The sequence below is a fragment of the Bos taurus genome, chromosome 17, assembly GCF_002263795.3.
Source record: "Bos taurus isolate L1 Dominette 01449 registration number 42190680 breed Hereford chromosome 17, ARS-UCD2.0, whole genome shotgun sequence".
Taxonomy (NCBI): Eukaryota; Metazoa; Chordata; class Mammalia; order Artiodactyla; family Bovidae; genus Bos; species Bos taurus.
The window spans coordinates 68,989,998-69,017,171 of NC_037344.1; the positions used below are offsets into that span (position 1 = coordinate 68,989,998).

General features: G+C 38.9%; 1 protein-coding gene and 1 non-coding gene across 17 annotated transcripts in view; one reads left to right on the forward strand and one right to left on the reverse strand.

Annotated features, from left to right (window-relative positions):
* Nucleotides 1-27,174, forward strand: part of MTMR3 (myotubularin related protein 3) — a 131,428-nt gene that overhangs the window by 18,687 nt on the left and 85,567 nt on the right.
* TRNAC-ACA (transfer RNA cysteine (anticodon ACA)) lies at nucleotides 16,948-17,019 on the reverse strand. Its single transcript has one exon. It is a non-coding gene; the product is annotated as a tRNA-Cys (tRNA).

A 27,174-nucleotide genomic window follows, 5' to 3' on the forward strand; every position in this document is an offset into this window, starting at 1 on the left:
AAGGCAAAATGGGGTTAAGTAACTTGAGAGGTAGTTGAGTTCTTTGCTGTATTGCCCAGTTAAGTGAAAGCTCTTAAAGATTTTAGGCAAATGTTAAGATCTTTTAATAATCTTTTGCAGGTTTTGTAAAGTAAAATTTTGGGTTTTTGAACCGAAATTAGAAAAGGAACCTTATTTGTTGTGACTGTCGTGATTATGGAAAAGATTAATGTTAATATTTACTGTTTGAATTTTATTCCCTCCTTGACAAAGCTCATTTTCTTCTTAAAATGCCTAGGATGTAAACACTAGTTTTCTTTTAAAAATGGATTTGTTTTTTAATCCTCAGTTTGTTTCTGCCTGCAGATACCGTTTAGATTTGTAGGCAAAATGTTAATGGAAGGGAGCTATCAGACTCAGAGGCAGCTCTAACATGGTTTAGTGTTCTGCTGTTTTGGTATCTGGTCCCTGTTTTTCAGAACTATAATACAGATTCTGTCACATCTGTGGTTTGAAAAAATTTAAGCCATGGTTTTTTAGTATAATAATGAAATTTAAAGTATAATCTGTATACAGGAAAAGTCATCCTTTTTGAGTACTGTTCTGCAAGTTTTGGAAGCATGTGGTCAGTACTCTCATCAAGATATAGAAGAGTTCCACCATCTCAAAAATTCTCCTGGTCCTTCAGTTGGGGGAACTCCCACTTCTTGTCTTTGGCAGCTCCAGATGTGCTCTGTCACTACAGTTTTGTCTTTCCCAGAGTTTGATGTAAATGGAATCATGCGGCATGTAACTTTTTGAGGTTGGCTGCTTTTATTTAACATAATGCACTTGGAGACATTCGTAGTTTGTGTATCAGGGGTTACTTTTTATTGCTGAAGTATCCCATTGTATGGATGTATCCCAGTTTTTATATTCACGTTCCAAGATCATTCAGGTTGTTTTCAGAGCTGGTATAAACATATTAACACACATGTATGTGTGTGCCCGTATTAATGTGTTTTCTCATGGTTAAAAAAAAAAACCTGGTGCCTAGAGGTTTTTTAACTTTACTATGGAACCTTAAAAAGCTTGTAATATTCACAGAATTTTGTTATTTTCTTAGTAAATCCCTCCCAAAATTTCACTCTTAGAATGAGAGTAATTTGTTATATAAATAACCTTACAGTGTAAACTGTAAATAGTATTTTTAAAATTAAGGAAATAGGCACATGTACTTAATCAGTGGGTATATTTACTTATCAAACTCCTTAGTGCATAATTTTTTTTTTAAGTTTATTTTTAATTGGATAATTGCTTTACGATGTTGTGTTACTTTCTGCCATACAGCAGTGTGAATCAGCCATAGGTATACCCATGTCCTCTCCCTCTTAAACATCCCTCCCACCTCCAACCCACTGCATAATTTTATATTTTGTTTTTAGTAGCTCTTGAATTGTGAGCCTTTGACTTTCTTTTGTTCCTCTAGCTAGCAGAATGGTTATATAATTGGTTGTGAAAAGTCTTAAGGAGAACAGGCTTAGCACTGTAGACTCCCCCAAGATGACTGGAAATACTAACATTGATGGCGTATTTCATATGAACATGTCTTGACACTTACAGTTTATGGTTGATTAGCTACTTGAATTAAATTATCCTCTTTGTGTAGTGACTGACCTTTCTTTTTCTAATGGTGTGAAGCCAAGAAAAAGAGGTAAGGCCTTTTTACCTTGGAAAAGAAATTGCAGGCAATTTTTGCAAATTACTATTGAGGTTCCAATTCTGACTCTTCAGAGGACTACAGAGACCACAGGTGGTATGATTGAGCATAGTATGTGTGTATTTCTTTTGATTAGTCTCAGGGTCTCAGTTTGAGCCTTTCAGAGACTGACTGAGGTACTTGGTATACAGAGCTACAGAGCTTCTTTCAGCAATGTACATTTCTTCTGAGTTAGAAACTGAATGTTGTGTTTAGAACCAAGACTTACTGCACTTCAAATGTGAACCTTTGGTTAAGGGGATATCTCACTTGTGGGCTATCGTTTTCTAGCTATTTCCTGTGGAAATATCTACCTGGAGATGCCCAGTCTTGACAGTAATGGGGGTTGAAAGTAACCATTCCTCTTCTGTGTGTGGTGGTTAGATAGGGGCAAGACTTAGGCTCTTCACTTTTCCTGAGACTGCAATATTGGTGATTCATGTTGAGAATTCCAGAATAGGGTTGCCAGAATTAGAAACACGGGGATATGGAGGTAGCAACTGTTATGGAATCAGTATTACAAATAAAATTTTAATTAGTTGTATTAGTTGCACACTGAATTTTCACTGCTACCTTGTGAAGTAGTCAGGGCAGGTGATACTATTAACTCTCCCTTAACAGGTGAATAAATTGTGTGTAAAAGCTGTCATTACTTGTCTGAGATTGCACTGCTAGTGAGTAGCTGAACTAGAACTTCAACCCAGATCCTCTGATACCAAGTTGGATGCTCTTTTTACTTTTCCAGTTTAGTTTGATGAATAAGAGCTCAGGCTTAGGTTTGAGTCATGGTTCTACCACTAGTACTCTGTGATCTTAGACAAATTTAACTTCTTGCTTCAGATTTCTCAATTTTAAAACAAGGATAACAGTATTCTTGGGGCTTTTATTAGATTCAGCAAGTGCTTTTAACAGCTAGCACTCCATATAGGCCTATTGTGATTGTTGCTACTGTTACTACAGGAATAACACTGCTTCTTTCCCTGAAAGCATTATAACTGTCCAGCACTTTGTTTGGAGCTAGGAAGTTCTGCACTCCTGCTCTGTGGAAGTACTTCAGTTGCACTGCATACACCCTTCCCCCATTCCCAACAGTGTTTTACCTTCTTAAAACTAGAATTCCAAAAATTTATTAGTGAGTTCCTCTTAAAAGGTACAACAATAGATTTTTCCCCTTAGAGATATTTGTTGAGCCTTCAGAGAATTCCTGGGTATCTCAAACTTTCCTTAACTTGATAATTCTTCAGCTAGCTTACCTGATACAGAGAAAAATAATTTTTCCTTCCTCAAGAGCATAAAAAACTTTAAAATATACCCATTTGCATAACACCTACTTAAACCAAGTTACCAGGAGATTTTACAGGACATTTTTGGACACTTGCACTTAAGAGAATCTTTTAACATGATACTGTATAAACCTGCTTGAGTTATTCCTTCTTTTACTGAGATATGTGAGTGGCTTGCTTGGATATGTATCTGTGTCCTTTCTTTGATAAATACTTGAGGGAGCCTTTTGAAATGCAGTGTTTTGGCCACCCTTGCAACTCTACAGAAATACGGTTTCATGATAAAGTTAACAAAAAGCACATTGGCAGCAGTCCAGAAGCTGACTCACCAAGGAGTAATGATAGACCCTTTGAAGGGAATGGCCTATCCCAGGGTCCTATTTCAAAGCTTCATACTAGGATACCATCAGTGAAAGTCAGCCAAGAAATCAAGATGAGATCTTACTTGTATCTACTGGGAATAATGATAGGAAAGATTTCCATAGTAGAATGCAAGTAAGATTTTTCCCTGATGTTGTAAAACTTGGGGATGGACAACAAGGTGAGGATACAGAATGGTGGTGACCTTTGTGGGGCTGTGGTGCTATTTCCTTTTCTGGGACTGGATGAGAATAGTCTTGTCATGACTTAAGGTTAACTCAAGAAGCTCAGTGCTGGATCAGTTTTCTAGAGCTCAGGGAATATACTTAGCTCAGTAGTAAGCACAAGTATCATGTTCATGTCAGACACTGTAGCTACTGTTTCCTACTTGAACAGACTCGAAGAAACTGAAGCAAGACCAGAGTCAATTCAGTTTAGAGGAGCAGACCCTTGGCCTACTAGCACTGCATATTTTAGGAGTAAAAATGCTCTGAAAGTGGACTTGCTTCAGAGGCATGAAGTATCTGAATTATCAGCTGTCTCTGTGACTTGGGCAAGGTGACTTATGTTCTTGTGCCTTAGTTCCCCCCTTTGTAAAAAGGGTAGGGTTGTTTTAAGATAAATGACTAATAAATGGTGAAGCATGTAGAAGAGTTCTCTTATGTGTTGGCTGCTAAAATTGTTATGAACAAGGACCTTCTCCCTTACACTATTTGCAGCTCTATATTTTTGTAATTTTTCGTAAGCAGTATGACCAGTAGAACTTTATATTAAGGAATTTCTTTATCATAAATAAATTTGCTACTTATTAAAAATAGAGTACCATTTTATTCCCTCAAATTGAGCCTGAAAGATAAGAATTAGTAGAGTGAGCCTTTTTCTATGTCTTATAGGTACTCAGATATTACTAAATGTAGGTCATTGTTTGAATTGAATTCTGAATGCACATGCAGTTATGTAGAACAGAAACAGCTTGTGTAGGACTGGAAATGCCGGAAAGATAAAAACTGTAGAAGGTAGCAAACTGTGTCGTTTAAACTGCATGGTGGATCAGCAAAGAATTTGGGGTTGCTGGGTTTTCTTTATAACAGTCAGTTGTTGTGAAATGATTAGCCCTGAAACAAAGTAATTTAAAACTTAGAATATGCTGCTGCTGCTGCTAAGTTGCTTCAGTCGTGTCCGACTCTGTGCGACCCCATAGATGGCAGCCCACCAGGCTCCCCCATCCCTGGGATTCTCCGGGCAGGAACACTGGAGTGGGTTGCCATTTCCTTCTCCAGTGCGTGAAAGTGAAGTCACTCAGTCATGTCCGACTAGTAGCAACCCCATGGACTGCAGCCCACCAGGCTCCTCCATCCCTGGGATTCTCCAGGCAAGAGTACTGGAGTGGGGTGCCAGTGCCTTCTCCGTAGAGTAGGCTAGGAAATTTGATTCCTTTTCACTTAAAAAATGTCTCTTTTAAGGAAGGAAGCTGGAATTCCCCAGCGGTCCAGTGGTTAGGAGTCCACTGCAGGGGGCCTGGGATGGATCCCTGGTCAGGGAACTGGGATCCTGTAGACTATATGACACAGCCAGAAAAGGAAGGACGCATTTCTCCAGAGATATTTAACTCCCCAAGTGTTGTATGATTCTTGGCCATTGCTGTGTTGACTATATGTGAAAAGTGAAATCGCTTAGTTGTGTCTGACTCTTTGTGGGCCCCATGCACTGTAGCCTACCAGGCTCCTCCATCCATGGGATTCTCCAGGCAAGAATACTGGAGTGGGTTGCCATTTCTTTCTCCAGGGGATCTTCCTGACCCAGGGATCGAACATGGGTCTCCTGCATCGCAGGCAGATGCTTTACTTTCTAAGCCACCAGGGAAGTCCGGTTGACTATATCATCACCAACAAATAAGCGTCTCAGATTTGTGCCATCAGAGAGTGGATTTTTAAAATGAGATTGTTTTGTCTTTTGCTAAACTATCATAAATATATATATATATATATATATATGTTTGCTCATTAAGTGGACCTTTTCCTTTCCCCTCTCTGTGTTTGGACTTTTTTGTAATTTTAGGTCAGTGATCTAGAGCCAAGGGTTAGATTTCCTTATTTTATACATTTTGGGTTATATCTGGAGGATTATTGCTAATTCTTGCATTGTGTCCTTAAGCCAACACTTGATTATACTAGTAGTGAAAGGAGTGGGGTTTTCATTGGATTTTTGTTTTTGAGATCCTTGCATTTGAGTTGTGAAATCAAGATAACTTATAGAGGCAAGTTTCTGCTTTTGATTTATTCAGCAGGATTTCTCATTACTCATTTTCTGTTGCATTAAGAGTTGAGCACGTGTTAGACCTGGCCAATTTTGTGTCTGTATCACTTGTACTGATTGGCATTTGACACAAAGGGCCAATAGGTGTTCTTTATTGGTATTGTTACACAGATGACAGGAGCAAGCTGTCAGTTTTCTGGATTTGTGAAGCTGGGACTGCCTCTAGTGGGAGGCAGGAGGTTTCCCTGCAGTGGGAGAGAATGAGACCAAATGAGTCAAGAGGAGCCTGAGGTAAAAGAAACGGATCCGGTGGCATTGAGACTTGGAGGCCCTGCTCCTGAAGTTCATTCTTTTTGTTTCTGTGCACCACTTTCATATCCTTCTGTGAGCCAGGCAGTTCTGACTTAAAAAAAAGAGAAAAGTTTATTTTTGGCTGTGCTGAGTCTGAGCTGGGTCTTTGTTGCTGTGCAAGGGCTTTCTCGAGGTGAGGCGCGCTGGGACCACTCTCCAGTTGTGGTGCTTGGGCCTGTTGTGGAGCACAGGCTCCAGGCATGAGGGCTTCGGCAGGCGTGGTACTTGGGCTCCGTAGTTGTGGCTCGCAGGCTCTAAAGCACAGGCTCAGTAGTCAGGCACAGGCTCAGTAGTTAGTTGCTCGGAGGCATGTGGGATCGTTCCAGATTAGCAATCAAACCCATGTCTCCTACTTGGCAGAGGGACTCTTTACTACTGAACCACCAGGGAAGCCCAGGCAGTTCTGATTTTAAGTTAGCTTGAGTTTCTTTCATTTAAAAATTCTGATCAATATATCTAATATTAGTCCAATAATGTTTAAAGATAGTTTGGACTTTAATCTCAGGGTGAGCATTTAATATTCATAGGTAAATTCAGTTTGTATATAAAACGATATTCAGAATCAGTGAAAATGATGACGTATTTTCAATTGTGTTAGGATGGGTATAGAATGGATCAGTGTTCTTTTCTGTTTATACCTGTACAATGTAGAGGTTTCCTTTAAAGAGATTATAACCATAAGTAGTAGAGCAAAGATAGAAATTAGATTATAATCATAATTTCACTCATCGTCATGAATATCCTCTGTTGTTTTCTTAAAAAGAGGCCATGGTAATTGTATAAAGATTGCAGAAAGAGGGAGGAGAGAAAAATGAAAAGTAGAACAGATAAAAGGAAGTGAAAGATAAGCTTCATATGCTGAGAATAGTGAACCACTAGTGACTGCTGTGGGTGCCGTGGACTGCCTACTTCTGAGTTCGATGTTAGACGCCTGTGAATGAATTGGTGACAGACATGAAAGGCTGAGGTTAGGATTCATGTGGTGGTTAAGTATCCAGAGCAATTTTCTTGTGTTTTAAAATAAGCTGTTGGCATTATGTTTCCTTACAAAACCTGGTTCTTTCATTACTTGGCCCTAATTGCTTGATTGTAACATATAAGGGGAGAATGAAAGATATAGTTACTCAAAACTTTGTTTGAGAATTGTTTTGGAAACCTTTGAATAATGGGATTAATGCGCAAGGCACTGCAGTGAACATGAAGAACTTTAAAATAATCTATTCCCAAAATAAACTTGACCACTGGTGAGAGCGTCCTAAGCCAAGTATTTGAGAAGTCTGTGCTACACCGTCCAACTTTTAGCCTATCTGTTTTAGCCGGCTTGCCCCAAGTAAACTGAAACTTCCTTTACTGTTCACTGTGGGTTAAATGCAGTTCCTGGAGCTTCATCGAAATGGTTTCAGTTATACAGATTCTCATGGTCATCCTAAATCCTACATTCTGTGTTTTAGATTTACAATAAAATGGTTTGTATCCCCAAACATGGTTTCACCAGTAATTGATAATATGATTTGGGGGCAAGACATTAACTTCTTAGAGCCCTGTTCTGAGATTTAGGAAGAAAACTTGCCTTATCTAGAGCATATGTTTATACCTCTGACTTTTTGTTGCTGCTGAGTGGGGTCAGAGGGAGGCTTCAATGAGGTATAATGCACAAAATTCACTTTTTGTTTTTGCCCTGCTGCATGGCATGCAGTATCTTAGTTCCCTAACTTGGGATCAAACCTGCATCCCCTGCGGTGGAAGTATGGAGTTTTAACCAGTGGACTGGCAGGGAATTTCCAAAGTTGACTCATTTTTAACTGTATAGTTTGAGTTTTGAAAATTGTATACAGTCATAAAAATACTCTTTCTTATTACTCCAGAAAGTTTGGATCACTGTCCTTTCCCAGCCCTGCCTGTGGCAGGTACTAATCACTTTCAATAACTATGGTTTTGCCATTTTTCTAAAATGTCGTATAAATGGAATAATATTAACGCAGTACATGCTATTTTGTGTCTGCCCTCTTTGATCTAACATCATGCTTTGAAATTCACTCCTGTTGTTAAAAGTAGTATTAGACTGTTCTATTTAATTGTTGCACAGTTGCTTAGTTGTCTTCAATTCTTTGTGGCCTCATGGACTGCAGCGCACCGGCATTCCCTATCTCTTGAGTTTGGTCCAATTCATGTCCACTGAGTTGGTGATGCCATCTAACCATCCCATCCTCTGACGCCCCTTTCTTCTTTTGCCTTCAGTGTTTCCCAGCATCAGGGTCTTTTCCAATGAGTCAGCTCTTCACATCAGGTGGTCAGAGTACTGGAAATTCAGTATCCATCCTTCCAATGAATATTTAAGGTTGATTCCCTTTAGGGGTGACTGGTTTGATCTCCTTGCAGTCTAAGGACTCTCGAGTGTTCTCCAGCACCATAATTCAAAAGCATCAATTCTTCCATGCTTAGCCTTCTTTATGGTCCATCTCACATCCTGTACATGACTACTGGAAAAACCATAGCCTTGACGAGACGGACCTTTGTTGGCAAAGTAATGTCTCTGCTTTTTAATACGCTGTCTAGGTTTGTCATAGCTTTCCTTCCAAGGAGCAGATCAGATCAGTCGCTCAGTCGTGTCCGACTCTTTGCGACCCCATGAATCGCAGCACGCCAGGCCTCCCTGTCCATCAAGCGTCTTTTAATTCCATGGCTGCAGTCACCGTCCGCAGTAATTTTGGAGCCCAAGAAAATAAAATCTGTCACTGCTTCCATTTTTTCCCTTTCTGTTTGTTAATTGTAGTAGTATTCCATTATATGGATATTCCACAGTTTCTTTGTTCACTAGTTGTGGATATTTGAGTTTCTAGTTTTTAGTTAGATAATAAAGTTCCTTATGAATGTATGTATTATTTAGCTAGTAATAAATAAATTTCCTTATGAATGTATGTTATAGGTCTTTGGGCATTTGTTTCAGTTTCTCTCATTTAAATACCTAGAAGTGAACATTACAGAGTTACACAGTGAATGTATGTTTATAACTTTATAAGAAACTGCCCAACTGTTTTCCAAAGTGACTACGCTGTTTTTTATTCCCACCAGCAGTGTATGAGAATTCTAGTTGTTCCACATTCTTTTTAACACTTGGTATTGTCAGTCTTTTGGAGAAGGAAATGGCAACCCACTCCTGTACTCTTGCCTGGAAAATTCCATGGATGGAGGAGCCTGGTAGGCTATACAGTCCATGGGGTCGCAAAGAGTCAGACACGACTGAGCTACTTCACTTTCACTTTCATTGTCAGTCTTTTTTCAGCCATTCTTGTGGGTCTGTGGGCTTCCCAGGTGGCTCAGTGGTTAAGAATCTGCCTGCCAGTGCAAGAAATGACTTCGATTCCTAGGTCTAGAAGATGCCATGGAGGAGGAAATGGTAATCCACTCCAGTATTCTTGCCTGGGAAATCCCGTGGACATAGGAGCCTGGCGGGCTGCAGTATGTGGGGTCATAGAAAATCAGACATGACTTAGCACATGTGCATGTGGGTCTGTAGTGACATATTATTGTAGTTTTACTTTACAGTTTTCAGATGAGTAACACTGATCATCTTTCCATGTGCTTATTTGCTATTCATTTATCTTCTTTGAAGTATTCTTTAAAATCTTTTGCCCAGTTGAAAAATCAGGAGTTTTTTTTAAGTTGCAAGAGTCCTTCATCTTTTCTAGGTGGTGGTTGTTGTTCAGTTGCTCTAAGTCATGTCCGACTCTGCGACCCCGTGGACCGCGGCACTGCCAGACTGTCTCCTGGAGTTTGCTCGACTTCATGTCCATTGAGTTGATGATACTGTCTAGTCACTCTCATCCTCTGTCGTCACCTTCTCTTGCCTTCAATCTTTCCCAGCATCAGGATCGTTTCCAGTGAGTTGGCTCTTGGCATCAGGTGGCCAAAGTATTGTAGCTTCACCATCATTCCTTCCAGTGAATATACAGGATTGATTTACTTTGACATTCACCACCAGATACATCAATAACTGAGCATTGGTTCTGCTTTGGCCCCTGCGCTTCATTCTTTCTGGAGCCATTGGTGATTGCCCTCTGCTCTTCCCCAGTAGCATATCTTTTTGCCTTTTCATACTGTTCATAGGGTTCTCGAGGCAAGAATACTGGAGTGGTTTGCCATTCCCTCCTCCAGTGGACCACATTGTGTCAGAACTCTGCACTCTGACCTGTCCATCTTGGGTGGCCTGCACAGTATGGCTCATAGCTCCATTGAGTTACTCAAGCCCCTGCACCACCAAAAAGCTGTGCTCCGTGAAGGGGATTTTCTGGATATGAATCCTTTATTACAGATTTTGCAGATCATATTTTGTGGAATATGTTCTCATCATTTGTGGCTTTTCCCTTTTCATTTTCTTAATTGTATCTTTCAAAGATTGGAAATTTTAATTTTTAAGAAGTGTTATTTGCTGACCTATTATACTTGATATTCTTTACAGCCTATCTCAGGAATCTTCTGTAGGCCTAAAGTCACTAATATTTTCTTAAAACCACAAAACTTCCAGAAGGAAAATTTATGTTTTACATTTAGGTTTGTGAAACTGAAGTGTTTTACAACTTGAAGTAATTCTGTTTAATGAATGAGATAAGGGTTAAGGGTCATCATTTTGTATACAGATTTCTAAAATTTCCTCTAAGCAATGCTCCAGTTGCAACCCACAAATTGACGTACTATGTCAGATATTTTCGAATTTCTCTTGTAATGTCTTGTCTTTGCTATGGATTATTTAGAAGTGTGTTGTTACTGATTGCTAATTTAATACCCTTGTGATCAGAGAACATACTCTGTAGGATTTCAGTCTTTTGAATTTGAGATTTATTTTGTGGTGCATTTATTTTGAGGTGCATTATGGTGAATATGCTGTGTGTCCTTGAGAAGAATATGTATCCTGCAGGTAGACATCGGTTTTGGTTGATCGCATTGTTGGTCTTTGATATACTTAAGTTTCTGGCCTGCTTGTACCGTCAGTTACTGAAAGAAGAGTGCTGAAGTCTCAGGCCACATCTGTAGGTTCAGGTCTGTCAGTTTCTGCTTCATGTTTTTTGAAGTTGTCTTCAGGTGCATATGTAGTTCACAGTTGTGATGTGTTCTTAGTAAGTTAACCCTTTTATCATAATGATTTGTCCTACTTTGGTATTATTTGCTCTCCCCAAGGCAGCTTGGGTAAGGAAAGCTAGGACCAACCTAGACAGCGTATTAAAAAGCAGAGACATTACTTTGTCAACAAAGGTCCGTCTTGTCAAGGCTATGGTTTTTCCAGTAGTCATGTATGGATGTCAGAGTTGGACTATAAAGAAAGCTGAGCACTGAAGAATTGATGCTTTTGACCTGTGGTGTTGGAGAAGACTCTTGAGAGTCCCTCGGACTGCAAGGAGATCCAACCAGTCCATCCTAAAGGAGATCAGTCCTGGGTGTTCATTGGAAGGACTGACGTTGAAGCTGAAACTCCAATACTTTGGCCAACTGATGTGAAAGGCTGACTCACTGGAAAAGACCCTGATGCTGGAAAAGATTGAGGGCAGGAGGAGAAGGGGATGACAGAGGATGAGATGGTTGGATGGCATCACCGACTCAACGGACATGAGTGTGGGTAAACTCCGGGAGTTGGTGATGGACAGGGAGGCCTGGCGTGCTGCGATTCATGGGGTCGCAAAGAGTCGGACACGACAGAGCGACTAAACTGAACTGAAAGGCAACTTTATCTGACATGAGTATGGATAGCTCTTGTAGCTGTCTTTGGACTAGACTAGAATTTGGATGGTCTTTTTCCATCCTTCTAATTTCAAGCTATCTGTGTCTTTTATTTACAGTGTGTTTCTTATAGTTATCATATAGATTTTCATTACTAAAGTTTAGTCTGACAATGTGTGCCTTTTAAATGGGATCTTTAAAAAAGCCAGTTAGCATTTAAGTATTGTTATTGTTGGACTTCCCAGGTGGTGAGAGTGGCAGTCCACTCCAGTATTCTTAGGGCAGAGGAGCGTGGGGGGCTGCAGTCCATGGGGTTGCAAAGAGTCAGACACACTTGAAGCAATAGAGCACACATTGATCCTGGTTAGTTTAAGTTTTGCTTAAACTTGCTCCTTGTTTTCTGTTGTGGGGATCCGAGTGATACATGATTATTTTGAACTAAAGGCATTTGATATTCAACAATTCAGAAAGAAGCCTTCTTGGAGTTTCCTTTATCTCTAAACAGAAACTTCTGGATTGAGGCTCCCGTAAATCCTCTCTCCAGAGAAATTTATGGCCATGAAGAAAAATGGGTAAGACCACCTTATACTTGCATAAACATTATCACAAACTTTCTTCTGTTTATTCCTCTAGAAATCTATATGTTGTTCCCCATGGAATTCTTTTCATCTCCTACATTTTCTTTTAAATTAAGTACATAAGCCTCTGTCTTTCACTGTTTAAAGAGTCACTTCTTTTGTGCACTTTTCATATTGTTGTTCAGTCGCTAAGTCATGTCTGACTCTTTGTGACCCCATGGGCTGCAGCATGCCAGGCTTCCCTGTCCTTTACTGTCTCCTTGAATTTGCTCAGACTCAAGTCCATTGAGTCAGCGATGCCATCCAACCATCCCATCCTCTCTCACTGCCTTCTCGTCTTGCCCTTTGCCAGCATCAGAGTCTTTTCCAGTGAGCTGACTCTTCGCATCAGGTGGCCAAAGTATTGGAGCTTCAGCTTCAGCAACAGACCTTCCAATGAATATTCAGGATTGATTTCCTATAGCATTGACTGATTTGATCTTCTTGATGTCAAAGGGACTCTCAAGAGTCTCCTCCAGCAACCTGGGATCAGTTCTTAGGCGCTCAGCGTTTTTTATAGTCCAACTATCACATCTGTACATGACTGCTGGAAAAACTGCAGCTTTGACTATATAGACCTTTGTTGGCAAAGTGGTATCTCTGCTTTGTAATATGCTGTCTAGGTTTGTTATAGCTTTTCTTCCAAGGAGCAAGCGTCTTTTAATTTTATGGCTGCAGTCTCCATCCTCAATGATTCTGGAGCCAAGAAAATGAAATCTGTCACTGTTTCTGCTTTTCCCCATGTATTTGCCATGAAGTGATGGGACCAGATGCCATGATGTTAGTTTTCTGAATGTTGAGTTTTAAGCCAGCTTTTTCACTCTGCTCTTTCACCTTCATCAAGAGGTTTTTTTTAGTTCCTCTTCAATTTCTGCCATTAATATGATATCATCTGTGTATCTGAAGTTGTTGATACTTCTCCCGGCAATCTTAATTCCAGTTTGTGCTTCAACCAGCCCTGCTTCGCATGATGTACTTAGCATATAAATTAAATAAGCAGGGTGACAATATATAGCCTTGATGTACTTATTCCCAAGTTTGAACCTGTCCGTTGTTCCATGTCTGGTTCTTAACTGTTGCTTCTTGAGCTTCATACAGGTTACTCAGGAGGCAGGTAAGGTAGTCTGGTATTCCCATCTCTTGAAGAATTTTTCACAGTTTGTTAGGATCTGCAAAGTCAAAAGGATTTAGCGTAGTCAGTGAAGCAGAAGTAGATGTTTTTCTGGAATTCCCTTGCTTTTTCTGTGATCCAGCAAATGTGAGTGATTTGATCTCTGATTACTCTGCCTTTCCTCAACCCAACTTGTACATCTGGTAGTTCTCAGTTCATGTACTGTTGAAGCCTAGCTTGAAAGATTTGGAGCATTACCTTGCTAGTGTGTGAATTGAGCACAGTTGACCATTCTTTGGCATTGCCCTTCTTTGGGATTGAAGTGAAAACTGAGTGTTTCCAGTCCTGTGGCCATTGCTGAATTTTCCAAATTTGCTAACATATTGAGTGCAGCACTTTAATTGTATCATCTTTTAGGATTTGAAATACCTGAGTTGGAATTCTATCACCTCCACTAGCTTTGTTCATAGTAACACTTCCTAAGGCCCACTTGACTTCACACTCTAAGATGTCTGGCTCTAGGTGAGTGACCACACACCATTGTGGTTATTGGGTCATGAAGACCTTTTTGTACAGTTCTTCTGTGTATTCTTGCCACCTCTTCTAATGTCTTCTGCTTCTGTTAGGTCCTTACTGTTTCTGTCCTTTGTCGTGCCCATCCTTGCATGAAATAGTCCCTTGATATCTCCGGTTTTCTTGAAGAGATCTCTAGTCTTTCCTATTCTGTTGTTTTTCTCTATTTCTTTGCATTATTCATGTAAGACATTTTTTTATCTCTCCTTGCTATTCTCTGGAACTCTGCATTCAGTTGGGTATATCTTTTCCTTTTTGCTTTGCCTTTCCTTCTCTTCTTTTTACAGCTATTTATAAGGCCACCTCAGACAACCACTTTGCCTTCCTGCATTTCTTTTTCCTTGGGATGGTTCTGGTCACCTCCTCCTATGCAGTGTTATGAACCTCTGTTCGTATTTCTTCAGGCACTCTGTCTACCAGATCTAATCTGTTGAGTCTATTTGTTACATCCACTTTATAATCGTAAGGGATTTGATTTAGGTCATACCTGAATGGCCTAGTGGTTTTCCTACTTTCGTCAATTTAAGACTGAATTTTGCTATAGGGAGCTCATGATCTAAGCCACAGTCAGCTCCAAGCCTTACTGTGTAGAGCTTCTCCATCTTCAGCTATAAAGAATATAATCAGTCTGATTTCAGTATTGACCATCTGATGATGTCCGTCTTTTGGGTTGTTGGAAGAGGGTGTTTGCTACGATCAGTGCTATATCAGCTAATATCAGTAGCATATTGGACACCTACCAACTGGGGGGCAGGGGGGCTTATCTTCTGGTGTCATATCTTTTTGCCTTTACATACTGTTCATGGGGTTCTCAAGGCAAGATGTTGAGTGGTTTGCCCTTTCCCTTCTCCAGTGGACGACGTTTCTTCAGAATGCTCCCCCATGACCTGTCCTTCTTGGGTCACTGATTAGTGACTGCTCATTGTGTTCTTGTTCTATCAATGTAATATCCCAACGCCTTTAGAAAAGGATTTTCTGTTGGTTTTCACCAGCTAGAATTCATTAGAATTTGGAAATAACTCAAGAGGACTGCCTCTTAAAAGCCCACTTTAACCTTAGAAGAGGAAAGGTGATTCTAAGTGGCTTTTTTTTCCCCCCTCACTTGAGGGTGGCATTACGTTTTCTTATTTATTGCTTAGAGAAAAAATTGTGTGTCCAAAGGTATCTCCTGTGGCTGGGTCATTATTTAGGACTGCAGGCATCAATTTTGCTTTCTTAGTAGTAGTAGTCTCTACTCCCTCAGCATGTGAGAAAAGACCATTCATATAAGATTTTAAAGTTGTACTGGGATTTGCATTAAAAGTTGCAACACATAGCTAGTAGACTTTATAATTGTAATGTGTAATTTTCACCTAAGTAGGGACCATCTTTGTTCACCAGAACCGTTATTTCTCTGGAACAAATCTTGGTGTCAGTTTTAGCAATACTCAAGGACTAGTGCTAGAATGTAAATACTGACAGAGGATGTCATTTTGTCATCATTATTTCCTGTGGTTTTGTCATCATTTTTTAGTTCAGTTCAGTTGCTCAGTTGTGTCCGACTCTTTGCGACCCCACGCCAGGCCTCCCTGTCCTTGACCAACTCCCGGAGTTTACCCACACTCATGTCCATTGAGTGAGTGATGCCATCCAACCATCTCATCCTCTGACGTCCGCTTCTCCTCCTGCCCTCAATCTTTCCCAGCATCAGGGACTTTTCCAGTGAGTCAGCTGTTCGCATCAGGTGGCTAAAGTATTGGAGTTTCAGCTTCAACATCAGTCCTTCCAGAGAACACCCAGGACTGATCTCCTTTAGGATGGATTGGTTGGATCTCCTTGCTATCCAAGGGACTCGCAAGAGTCTTCTCCAACACCACAGCTCAAAGGCATCAATTCTTCAGCCCTCAGCTTTCTTTATAGTCCAACTCTCACATCCATACATGACTACTGGAAAAACCATAGCCTTGACGAGACAGACCTTTGTTGACAAAGTAACGTCTTTGCTTTTTAATATGCTGTCGAGGTTGGTCATAACTTTCCTTCCAAGGAGTAAGCGTCTTTTTAATTCCATGGCTGCAGTCACCATCTGCAGTGATTTTGGAGCCCCCCAAAATAAATTCAGCCACCATTATTACTACTAGATAAAAGAAAGCTATAAAAATATTGTGTGTTATTTAATACTTTTTGCTTTTGTTTTACAATTTTTAAAGTCTCGGTAAAAAGTCATTTTATGGGTAAATTGACATATTGAGTCTCTGATAGGTGGATAGTGAGATCTTTGTGTAGCTTGAAGACAGCTTATGAGTAAGTAATAGTTGGTAACAATGGGATTTGAATAAGTGGCAGAGGATCATTTGATATGGAAATGTTGCTTACTTGAGATTGGAAAATATTTTTTCCCATCTGAAATCATCAGATGTCGTATGTGGCTAAAGCAGACGATTCAAGTGATTGATTTAGCAAAGATGAGTAAATACTGGTGTTATGTGGCATGAGATAAACCTTGAAGGAAGTGTTGAAAGTATGAACTGTATAGAGCTGCTGAGAACTTTCTTTAGAGCTCTATATATAGCGTGCTCTCTCTGTGTATATATATAGCTCTTTCTTACACTAACCTTCTGATGTATGCCAAGGTAAGGTCTTACTTCTTTTTGTATTGAGAAATAAGTCCATGATGTTAAACAGGCATCTTTAAATTGATCATATAATTTAAAATAACTTCCATGTAGTCTAGGTAACTTTGAACTTTAAAGGTTTTCATTTTGATAGCAGTTTTGAGTTCTCTGAAGCATTTTCTCTGCCTTGAAACATCTTCCTCTTTATTATCCTTGCTTGTTTTCTCTACAGGATTTGAGTGAGTGAAGTTGCTCAGTCCTGTCCGACTCTTTGCGGCCCCATGGACTGTAGCAGCCTACCATGCTCCTCTGTCCATGGGGCTTTCCAGGCAAGAGTACTGGAGTGGGTTGCCATTTCCTTCTCCAGAGGATCTTCCCAACCCAGGGATTGAACCCAGGTCTTCTGCATTGTAGGCAGACGCTTTACCATCTGAGCCACCAGGGAAGTCACGATTCCCTGATCAGGAATACAGGATTTGGCTTAGGTTTATTAATACAATAAACATTTACCAAATGCCACCTATTTACTGACACTGTTATGTCCTAGGCCTGTGGATACAGTGGGAACCAGAATGACCTCATTCAGTTTGTAGCCTATAAAGGAAAGGAATAGGAGTTGGGGGATTATCTTTTTTGTTTGTTTTTTAATAAAGTCTTCAAACTGATGAATGATTAGGACAAGTCTCCTGTCTTTTGTATACTAGGGGTTTCAGCAGAGTCAGTCTGGAAGTTCTCAGTCGGCTGTTAATTTAAAGGGACTATATCATGTCATACGTTAAGAGTGAAGGGAATTTTAACTAAAATGATGCTACTGGTTGTGGATACCAAAAGGTAGAGGTGCACAGTCATACTTGCTTTTAAGAATACAGAGAATGGATAGTTGCTTTGTACGGTTAGTTTTCTTATTTCTTCTCTTCCCATAAGAGAGAGTTTGTATCACGCTAAAATCTAGAATTATAGTTCTTGATGTTTGGGGAGATAGTGTCATATAGCTGCATAGTTTTGGTGGTAGTCTCTGGGCAGTTGATTGTTTCCTCAGTCTGTGTTTCCTGTCCTTTTTTCTTTTACCCTCGGCGTGAAAACAGTTTGCTCAAAGCCCCCCCACTTCCTAATTCTTCTAGCATAGCACATTGTTATTCTTTATACTAAAGTGTGCATACTAGAAAGTGAATGACATTATCTTGCCATGGATTTCTCACTGACACATTTGGTTTGAAGTGGTTTAAACTGCTTGATTTTATGTGTGTTGACTGCAAAAGCTAGCCAAGAAAGGAGGAAGGAAAGTTTTTATCAAGAGGTTAATAAAATTATTGTTGTAAAACAGTGATATATGCCCAGTAAGAAATTTGGCTCTTGAAAAATAATAAGTGTTTCTGGACTACTAATTTATATTGGCCTTTGGATGTTTCCAATCTTGGTTTTAATTTGTAGGAAATATTTTTCTAGGTTAAATTCAACCCAGTATAATTATGTTTATAATTTATTTCAGATATCTGACTTTATTAGGATACTGGTTGATGACTTTATGCTTGTAATTTATTTCACCTGTGCTTTTCTTATTCTTGAGGACAGGTAATTTGCTTTAAAATTGGAGAACTCGAGAAGTGGGGTCAGAGGGATGGACTGGGGGTTTGGGATTAGTAGTTTCAAACTATTATGTTTAGAATGGATAAACAACAAGGTCTTACCATATAGCTCAGGGAAATATATCCAATCTCCTGGAATAAGCCACAGTAGAAAAGAATATTAAAAAATGTATATATGTGTATAAATGAGCCACTTTGCTGTACAGCAGAAATTAGCACAACATTGTAAATTGACTATACTTCATTTAAAAACATTCAAAAAATGCATGAGAACACTAATAAAAAAATTAACTCAGAAACTCAGTAGTTCAGTTTTTTAAAACATTATTAGGTTACATACTATGTTAATTTAGTGACGTATTTATGCTAATTAAACCATCTGTAATAGGCTAGAGAAAACATTTTGTGGGAGTCTTACTATGTAAAACTAAGCCCAGTAAGTTCATGGCTAATCTTAAGACTTTAGGAATACAAGGTTCTTAAGCTGAAGTCTGAATGTGGGAATTTAGTAAACTTAGTATTCATGCTGAATTTGTCTATTCATATACTTTTTTAAAAAGAAGCTGCAGGGTTTGTTTTTTGTGGTGTGTGGGATTTTAGTTCTCTGACCAGAGATTGAACCCATGCCACCTGCATTGGGAGCTCAGAGTCTTAACCACTGGCCACTGGGGAAGTTAAAGTGGTCTATTCAGTGTTGATTCCTACTGGTATTTAGAATATTCTGGTATTTAGAATATCTGAATGTTGTGTTATATTCATTTGGATATTTATTTTTTCCATCTACATAACAAAAAGGAAATGGCTGTTATTTAAACTTTTTGAATGCTAGGAAAAGAATCCTAGAGGCAAAGGAAATCATGTCAAGACCAGTGTGGTACATGTATTAGGAATAAAGATTTTTTTTTTTAACCTCATGTGTAAATAATTCTCTAGCATAGGGATTGTTCAGACTTTGATTTAAAGCACAGATATGAAGTGCATTTGATCTAAAGATTGTTGCTTAACCCACGGAGCCAACTTTGGCTCATCAAAACAGTGTCAGAACTGTTCCAACAGGAGGCGTGTCTTCTCTGAAAGTATGAAGCCAGTGATTTGTATACACAAAGCAGCTTTTTGCCACCGTCATTGGGTGAGGATAGCAGTAGGTTCATATGAAATCATTATTTTTGTTAGAATGTGATGGCATGAACATAATTTCTACTAATTTTGTGATTTTTCTGCCACAGTACTGAGGTGAATGTCCTTGAAGTCCAGTTTCTTTATAAGTGTCTGTATGTAGTGATAATAATAATTTCCCTGGGAATTGGAGTTCTCTACTTTTAGCAGATCCTGGGCAAACCAAGTAATAACCTCACTGATCCTCACCTTCCTTGCTCTTGAAAGATGCACATCCGTACAGGTGGGAGAAGGAACCAAGCTGTGGGCAGAGGTGGTGGGCAGGGGTCACAAGTCCAGGCTCAGTTTTTCCCCTTGTTTCTTAATACACTGTACATTTCTCTCTACATCTTAAGCTTTCTTCAGTAATATGTCTTAGAGACATTTGCTTATTATAATGTTCCCTATATAAACTTTGTTTTGTTGTTACTGTCTGTCGCAGTGAAGGTTTTTCTATCTCTCTCTCAGTGCATGCGTGACTACTTCTCAAATTTATCAAGAGAAATAGAGTTACTGGGTTGTATGTTATGCAGGGCTATAGTTTTACCACACTGCCAAAATGGTGTTCAGAGGAGCTGTAACAGTTTTGTCCTACCAGAAGTGTATGCTAAAGTAGTCATTTTCCATGCTCATTTCAGAATTTCAAATTAAATAGTATCTTTTTGCCAGTCTTAGAGATGGAAAATAGTTATTGTCATTGTTTTCATTTGTATATTTCTGGTTATCTGAGGTTGACCATATTTTCATATTTGTTGAACATTTGCATTTTTCCTGTGATTTCCTGTTATCATTTGTCTAATTTTTTCAGTTGGATTATTTTCAATCCATATGGATTATAGGAGCTTTTAAAAAGAATATGCTCAACTATTTTCAGGGTATTATAATCTAATCTCTCTGTTAACCATAGATTAGTTTTATAGAATTTAATATAAATGATTATTCCCAGATCTTTTATGTGGATTTCTGAACTTATGATTGTATTCACTTTGTTATTAAGAAAGGGAACTTAGAAAATACTTGTTGGCTAAAAAAATTTTGAAGTAGAGTTGAGTGGTTTCTGAGTAGTTACTTGGCAACTTCACTGTTTAACTAGAAAAAAAATTTTTTGTTTTAAATTGTGCAGTGGAAACACTGACACAGCGAGGTTAACAGTACTTGAATCTCTGAAATGAGATATAGCCCAGTGGAAGGAAGATAGCAGTAGCTGGTCTCCCCTTATCTGTTTCCATACTTGTCTCTTAAATGTTAGTTTTCTGGTTCTCTTTACCATTACATACATTGATTTTGGTTTATATTGCCCTTACATGCAGATATTGTTTTGAATAAAGGACAACATCCAGAGTGTACTGTTTTAGTTTTTGCCAAAGCTATATTAAAAAAATTTTTCTTATTCCCATAGTCCCCCCAAAAGGGGAAAAAAAACTTGCAAGTTTACTTTTTCAAGCAGGCTAAGACAGAATAGGGGAGGATGTCTAACCTGATTTCTAGCCTTTTTGTAGCATAGTTAATGTTACAGATTAGTCAAGATTAAATATTATCTGGTAGGAGCTCCTGAGCCATCTCTTCCTTCTTCCTTGCACGTGCCTTGATCTCATTGTGCACCCTTTTCTTAAAAGTTGTGCAGTGTTTTTTTTTTCTTTTTGAAAGATATCCATCTCAGAGCTCCACTCATGTTAACAAAGATTACAGGGACTGGTTAACGAATCGGAATGCCAGTGCAATATAAGTTAGTCTGTTGCATTGTAGATTTTGTATTTGAGCCAAGAACTTCTCTGAAAGTACTTTTTGTTTTAATTAAAAAACAATTGAGATATGATATGCACGTAATGAAGTTTGTAACCCTAACTTTTGGCAACTTCTTAGCCTATGTAACTACACTCAGATTAAGATGAACATTTGCAGCTCTTTCATTAAGACTGCCTCCCACCCTTTCGCAGTCACTTATGTACCCTAAAGAGATAACCAACAATTTTGACTTCTGTTACTGCACTGCCTTTACTTTTGTGTTTAATTCCTTGGTAAAAGTTCTTTTTAAATTGTTTCTTTTGTTTGGTTGTAAATTTAATAGAACATTGGCATGGTGGACCTAACTTGTTAGTAAAGTTATAATCAGAGATTGCTTGGAAGACATGGAAATGAGCAAGGCAGATTATGTGATTCACATGATTCATAACATCATTCTAGGGCAGTCTTATGCAGCCTTCCTTGTGTTCAGAATATACAACCTGTTTTCTTGTTTGGATTTTGTTTTTATCATAAGAGAAAGAATGACGAATGTTTGTGTACCTACAGACTATTTATTAATCTTCTTTCACATTTGTGGCAAACTTAAAAATTTTTTGCTTTGATATTATTTCAGATTTAGTAAAATCTATGGAAGTAATATGAGGAGCTTACCAGTGTCCTTCACCAATTGTTTACACTTTGTTTCATGTGTTTTATCATACTCTTGTTTTTTCTTTTAACCATTTGAGAGTAAGATTGAGGCACTGTGTCGTTACGCTTCTTTAGAGATTATTTCCTAAGAATAAGGTAGAGAATATATTCTTATATAACCACAGAGCAATCTTTTATGGGTTCTTTTTAAGTTTAATTTTGGGGACGATTTTATATCTGAGTTCCTGGATATACCTCGCAGTTGGCAAAATACTCATGTTACATCCAGTTCCTTTCAGTTCAGTTGCTCAGTCGTGTCCGACTCTTTGCGACCCCATGAATCGCAGCACGCCAGGGCTCCCTGTCTGTCAGGGAGGCCTGATGGATGGCATAGGCCTCCCTATACCATCAGAATTTTTAGTATGTTTTAACGTGTCTTGTAGTTGTTGCTTGTTTTGCTGTTAGTCAAGACATTTTGACATTTGAGAATCAAAATCCGTCTCACTCACTTCTGCTTATATTTTATTGTGGTGGTGTCAGCAGGTGTAGTGCATTCCAGCATCCACATAATTTTTTAATTGAGAGGTGCTAATCAGACTTTCCACAGTTAATTGTGATCCATACAGTCAAAGGCTTTGGCGTAATCAGTAAAGCAGAAATAGGTGTCTTTCTGGAACTCTCTTGCTTTTTCCATGATCCAGCGGATGTTGGCAATTTGATTTCTGGTTCCTCTGCCTTTTCTAAAACTAGCTTGAACATCAGGAAGTTCACGGTTCACATATTGCTGAAGCCTGGCTTGGAGAATTTTGAGCATTACTTTACTAGCATGTGAGATGAGTGCAATTGTGCGGTAGTTTGAGCATTCTTTGGCATTGCCTTTCTTTGGGATTGGAATGAAAACTGACCTTTTCCAGTCCTGTGGCCACTGCTGAGTTTTCCAAATGTGCTGGCACATTGAGTGCAGCACTTTCACAGCCTCATTTTTCAGGATTTGAAATAGCTTAACTGGAATTCCATCACTTCCACTAGCTTTGTTCGTAGTGATGCTTTCTAAGGCCCACTTGACTTCACATTCCAGGATGTCTGGCTCTAGGTGAGTGATCACACCATTGTGATTATCTGGGTTGTGAAGCTCTTTTTTGTACAGTTCTTCTGTGTATTCTTGCCACCTCTTCTTAATATCTTCTGCTTCTGTTAGGTCCATAGCATTTCTGTCCTTTATCGAGCCCATCTTTGCATGAAATGTTCCCTTAGTAGCTCTAATTTTCTTGAAGAGATCTCTAGACTTTCCCATTCTGTTGTTTTCCTCTGTTTCTTTGCACTGATCACTGAGGAAGGCTTTCTTATCTCTCCTTGCTATTCTTTGGAACTCTGCATTCAGATGCTTATATCTTTCCTTTTCTGCATTGCTTTGGCTTCTCTTCTTTTCACAGCTATTTGTAAGGCCTCCTCAGACAGCCATTTTGCTTTTTTGCATTTCTTTTCCATGGGGATGGTCTTGATCCCTGTCTCCTGTACAATGTCACGAATCTCCGTTCATAGTTCATCAGGTACTCTATCAGATCTAGTCCCTTAAATCTATTTCTCACTTCTACTGTATAATCATAAGGGATTTGATTTAGCTCATACCTGAATGGTCTAATGGTTTTCCCTGCTTTCTTCCATTTAAGTCTGAATTTGGCAATAACGCCAACAGAACTGGACATGGAACAACAGACTGGTGCCAAATAGGAAACTGGTGCCAAATATACGTCAAGGCTGTATATTGTCACCCTGCTTATTTAACTTCTATGCAGAGTACATCATGAGAAACATTGGGCCGGAAGAAGCACAAGCTGGAATCAAGATTGCCGGGAGAAATATCAATAACCTCAGATATGCAGATGACACCACCCTTATGGCAGAAAGTGAAGAGAAACTCAGAAGCCTCTGATGAAAGTCAAAGAGGAGAGTGAAAAAGTTGGGTTAAAGCTCAACATTCAGAAAACGAAGATCATGGCATCTGGTCCCATCAGTTCATGGGAAATAGATGGGGAAACAGTGCAAACAGTGTCAGACTTTATTTTTCTGGGCTCCAAAATCACTGCAGATGGTGACTGCAGCCATGAAATTAAAAGACACTTGCTTCTTGGAAGAAAAGCTATGACCAACCTAGACAGCATATTAAAAAGCAGAGACATTACTTTGCCGACAAAGGTCTGTCTAGTCAAGGCTATGGTTTTTCCAGTGGTCATGTATGGATGTGAGAGTTGGACTATAAAGAAAGCTGAGTGCCAAAGAATTCATGCTTTTGAACTGTGGTGTTGGAGAAGACTCTTGAGAGTCCCTAGGACTGCAGGGAGATCCAGAGTCCATCTTAAAGGAAATCAGTCCTGAATATTCATTAGAACGACTGATGCTGAAGCTGAAGCTCCAATACTTTGGCCATCTGATGCGAAGAGCCGACTCATTGGAAAATACCCTGATGCTGGGAAAGATTGAAGGCAGGAAGAGAAGGGGGTGACAGGATGAGATGGTAGGATGGCATCACCAACTCGATGGACATGAGTTGGAGCAAGCTCCGGGAGTTGGTGGTGGACAGGGAGGCATGGTGTGCTGCAGTCCATGCGGTCGCAGAGTTGGACATGACTGAGCAACTGAATTGAATTTTTTCTCTTAATGCCTAAGTTTCAGTGTTTTATTGTATGTTGTCATATTGGTAGAGTTGGAAAAATCTTACTGTTTTAGGGAAAAACTCTATTCAGGTGATCATTCACATCATGGTGAAGTGTCTATTCTGGTATTTTAGAATCTAGAAAGATACTAACTCTTTGATTTGGGGCAAATTACTTAGTCTTTTGGAGATTTGGAGTCCTCTCTCTGAAATAAGGATCAGTTGTCCTACCTCAGCAACCCTATGAAGATTAACTAGGATAATGTATGAAAAGTCCACAGCTCAGTGATTGGCACATAGTTCAGTAAATGTGTGCATGCCAGTTCACTTCAGTTGTGTCTGACTTTTTGTGACCCCATGGATTGTAGCCTGCCAGACTCCTGTTCATGAGATTTTCCAGGGAAGAATTCTAGAATGGGTTGCCATTTCCTTCTCCAGGGAATCTTCCCCATCTCTTACATCTCCTGCATTGCCAGGCAGGTTCTTTACCACTGGCTCCACGTGGGAAGCTCCCCAGTAAATACTGGCTCTTAAATATGAAGATAATGGTGTTTATTCACAATGTGGTTTTAACAAAATAATGAGATATTCCTTTAGACTAGTTTGACTAAGGCTATGTTAGCTTATTATGATACTATTAAATCAGAGCTCTGTGTTCAACATTTTAACTGTAGTTCTGAACTGTATGATTGATACTTCTGTAATTAAGACCTTTTAAGAGTTATTTATGTATATTAGTTTATTCTCCAGTAATTCATGTATTTGTTTGGTCAGGGGAGGTAATTAAATTTTGAGAGTTCAAGAAGGATCATTAGTGTGTGTGGTATAAGGAGTTATTGATACATACCAGGGCATTAGTATTAAGCTAATGTGTGTGATTACTAAGTGCCAGATACACTTCTAGTTGCTTCTGTGTATTAGATCATTTAATCCTTACAATAATACTTTGAGATATTGTTGCTGTCAGAAGCTTATAAATGAAGAGTGGCCTGTTCAACATGACAGAACCAGTAAACGTCTGAGTTGGGTTTTGAGGCAAGGTTAGTTAGGTTGACTCTGAAGTTGTTTGGGAAGGCCTAAAAACTAACTTTATAATGCTAGTGTATGTTTTTAATTCTTAAACATTAAGAATTAAAAGTTCTGGAGGCTTTGTTTAAAACAGGAGATAATGCAGAGATACTACCCATTCAAGGGCGAACCGTATTCCTTTGCTCTGCCACAAGCTGTGGGGAGCAAACAGGAAAGCAGGAGAGGCAGTGTTAAATGTGGATTTTTGCAAAAAAAAAAAAAAAAGGAAAGATGCCTTTCTGGTTAGGTTTACTGTCTGGTTAAATAATCCTTTCTCTCCTGTACTCATTCCAGGGAAAGGCATAGAAGCAGAAGACAAAACTGTCTATCCACTCTGAAACCCTTTAAATGTATTTGTATCTCTTCTTCTTCTATAGTCTGCAATAATAATTGGAACAAGATTAGATTTGAGAATAAAAGATTCTTTAACTTCTGTGGTTTTGTTATAGTACTCACCCTAACCCCCTGATAAATCTTCTTTAAAAATCAAATAATTTGGGTATACTTGGGAACTTTTAGGTAATTATAGTCTCATTAACACACTGATCACATGGACCAGATTCTCTAATCCGGTCAGCTTTTTGCTTCCTTGCCCTTATATTTGCGCTATTGTGCTGGTGTCCATAACAACACAAGCTTACAGCCCAGCAATGCAGGGCAAGCAGACTTCCTTCCTACCGTGCAGCTTTTTCCTGTACTAGATAGATGCTAGCCCAGAGGTTGGTGAGCTCAGGAGTTTAATGGAAAGACCTGATTCCTGACTTTCTCCCGTTAGATTAGATTGCCTCAGTGCTGAAGTAGAAAGTTGGTAGAAAGCAGTCCTCAGCTTGAGGATATCTAACAAATGTTCAGCTTTAGAGTGAATGGGTTTCTTGTTTTAACATCTCAGAGACTGTTAATGGCTTCAGTGTTACTATTGAATAATAATCTGTAGTAGAACATTATTTAGTGACACAAAAATTTCAACTTAATAGCCATTTATTTGCCTTGGTAAATTCTCTGCATTTTCCCATAGTCTCCAATACCTGTTTCTATTCAGTTTTCTGAGTTAATTTCTTTAAATAGAATATAAAATTGTATTATTAAAAAATGGCCTCCTTCATCCTTTCCATTGGAGTTTTTAAATGCTTTTTTAAAATATATATGTTACTGATGTGGCTGAAAGACATCCTGGATAATTTTTTTTTTTTTTTAATTTAAAGACATATTTTATCCCCTTTCCAAAAACTTTTGTCAAGCATCCGTGTGTACAATGGAAAAAACAAAGCTACTTCTTGATAAGTATCGTAAGTAAGGATTAAGCTTCTTTATTATACACCTTCTTATTCTGTTACCTTTTTTCCTAATCATTTCTACTAATTTTTCAGCCTCACCCTATTTTGTCTTCCGTGGATTTGGAGTTTTAATATCCTTATCAGCAGGGCTGAATCTTTTTTTTTCCTGAAGAGAGTGCTGACACTTTAAATGGTTGTAAACATTAGATGTTTGAGTGCCTACTGAGTGCCAGGATACCTTTTCGGGAGACTTCTTTCTTTACCACACACTGTTTATCTTGCGGCTCAGGAGCTGTTTGCTCTCTTATTTTGTTTGCTTGTTTACTTGTTCTTTCTTAAAACTTTAAAGACTTTTTAAAAATAAAATACTGGTTTTTAGAATATAAAATTTTGTGAATAATAGCACCACATATATAAATTTTGGGTGTCAGTGAAAGTGAACATTGCTTAGTTGTGTCCGACTCTTTGTGACCCCATGGGCTACACAG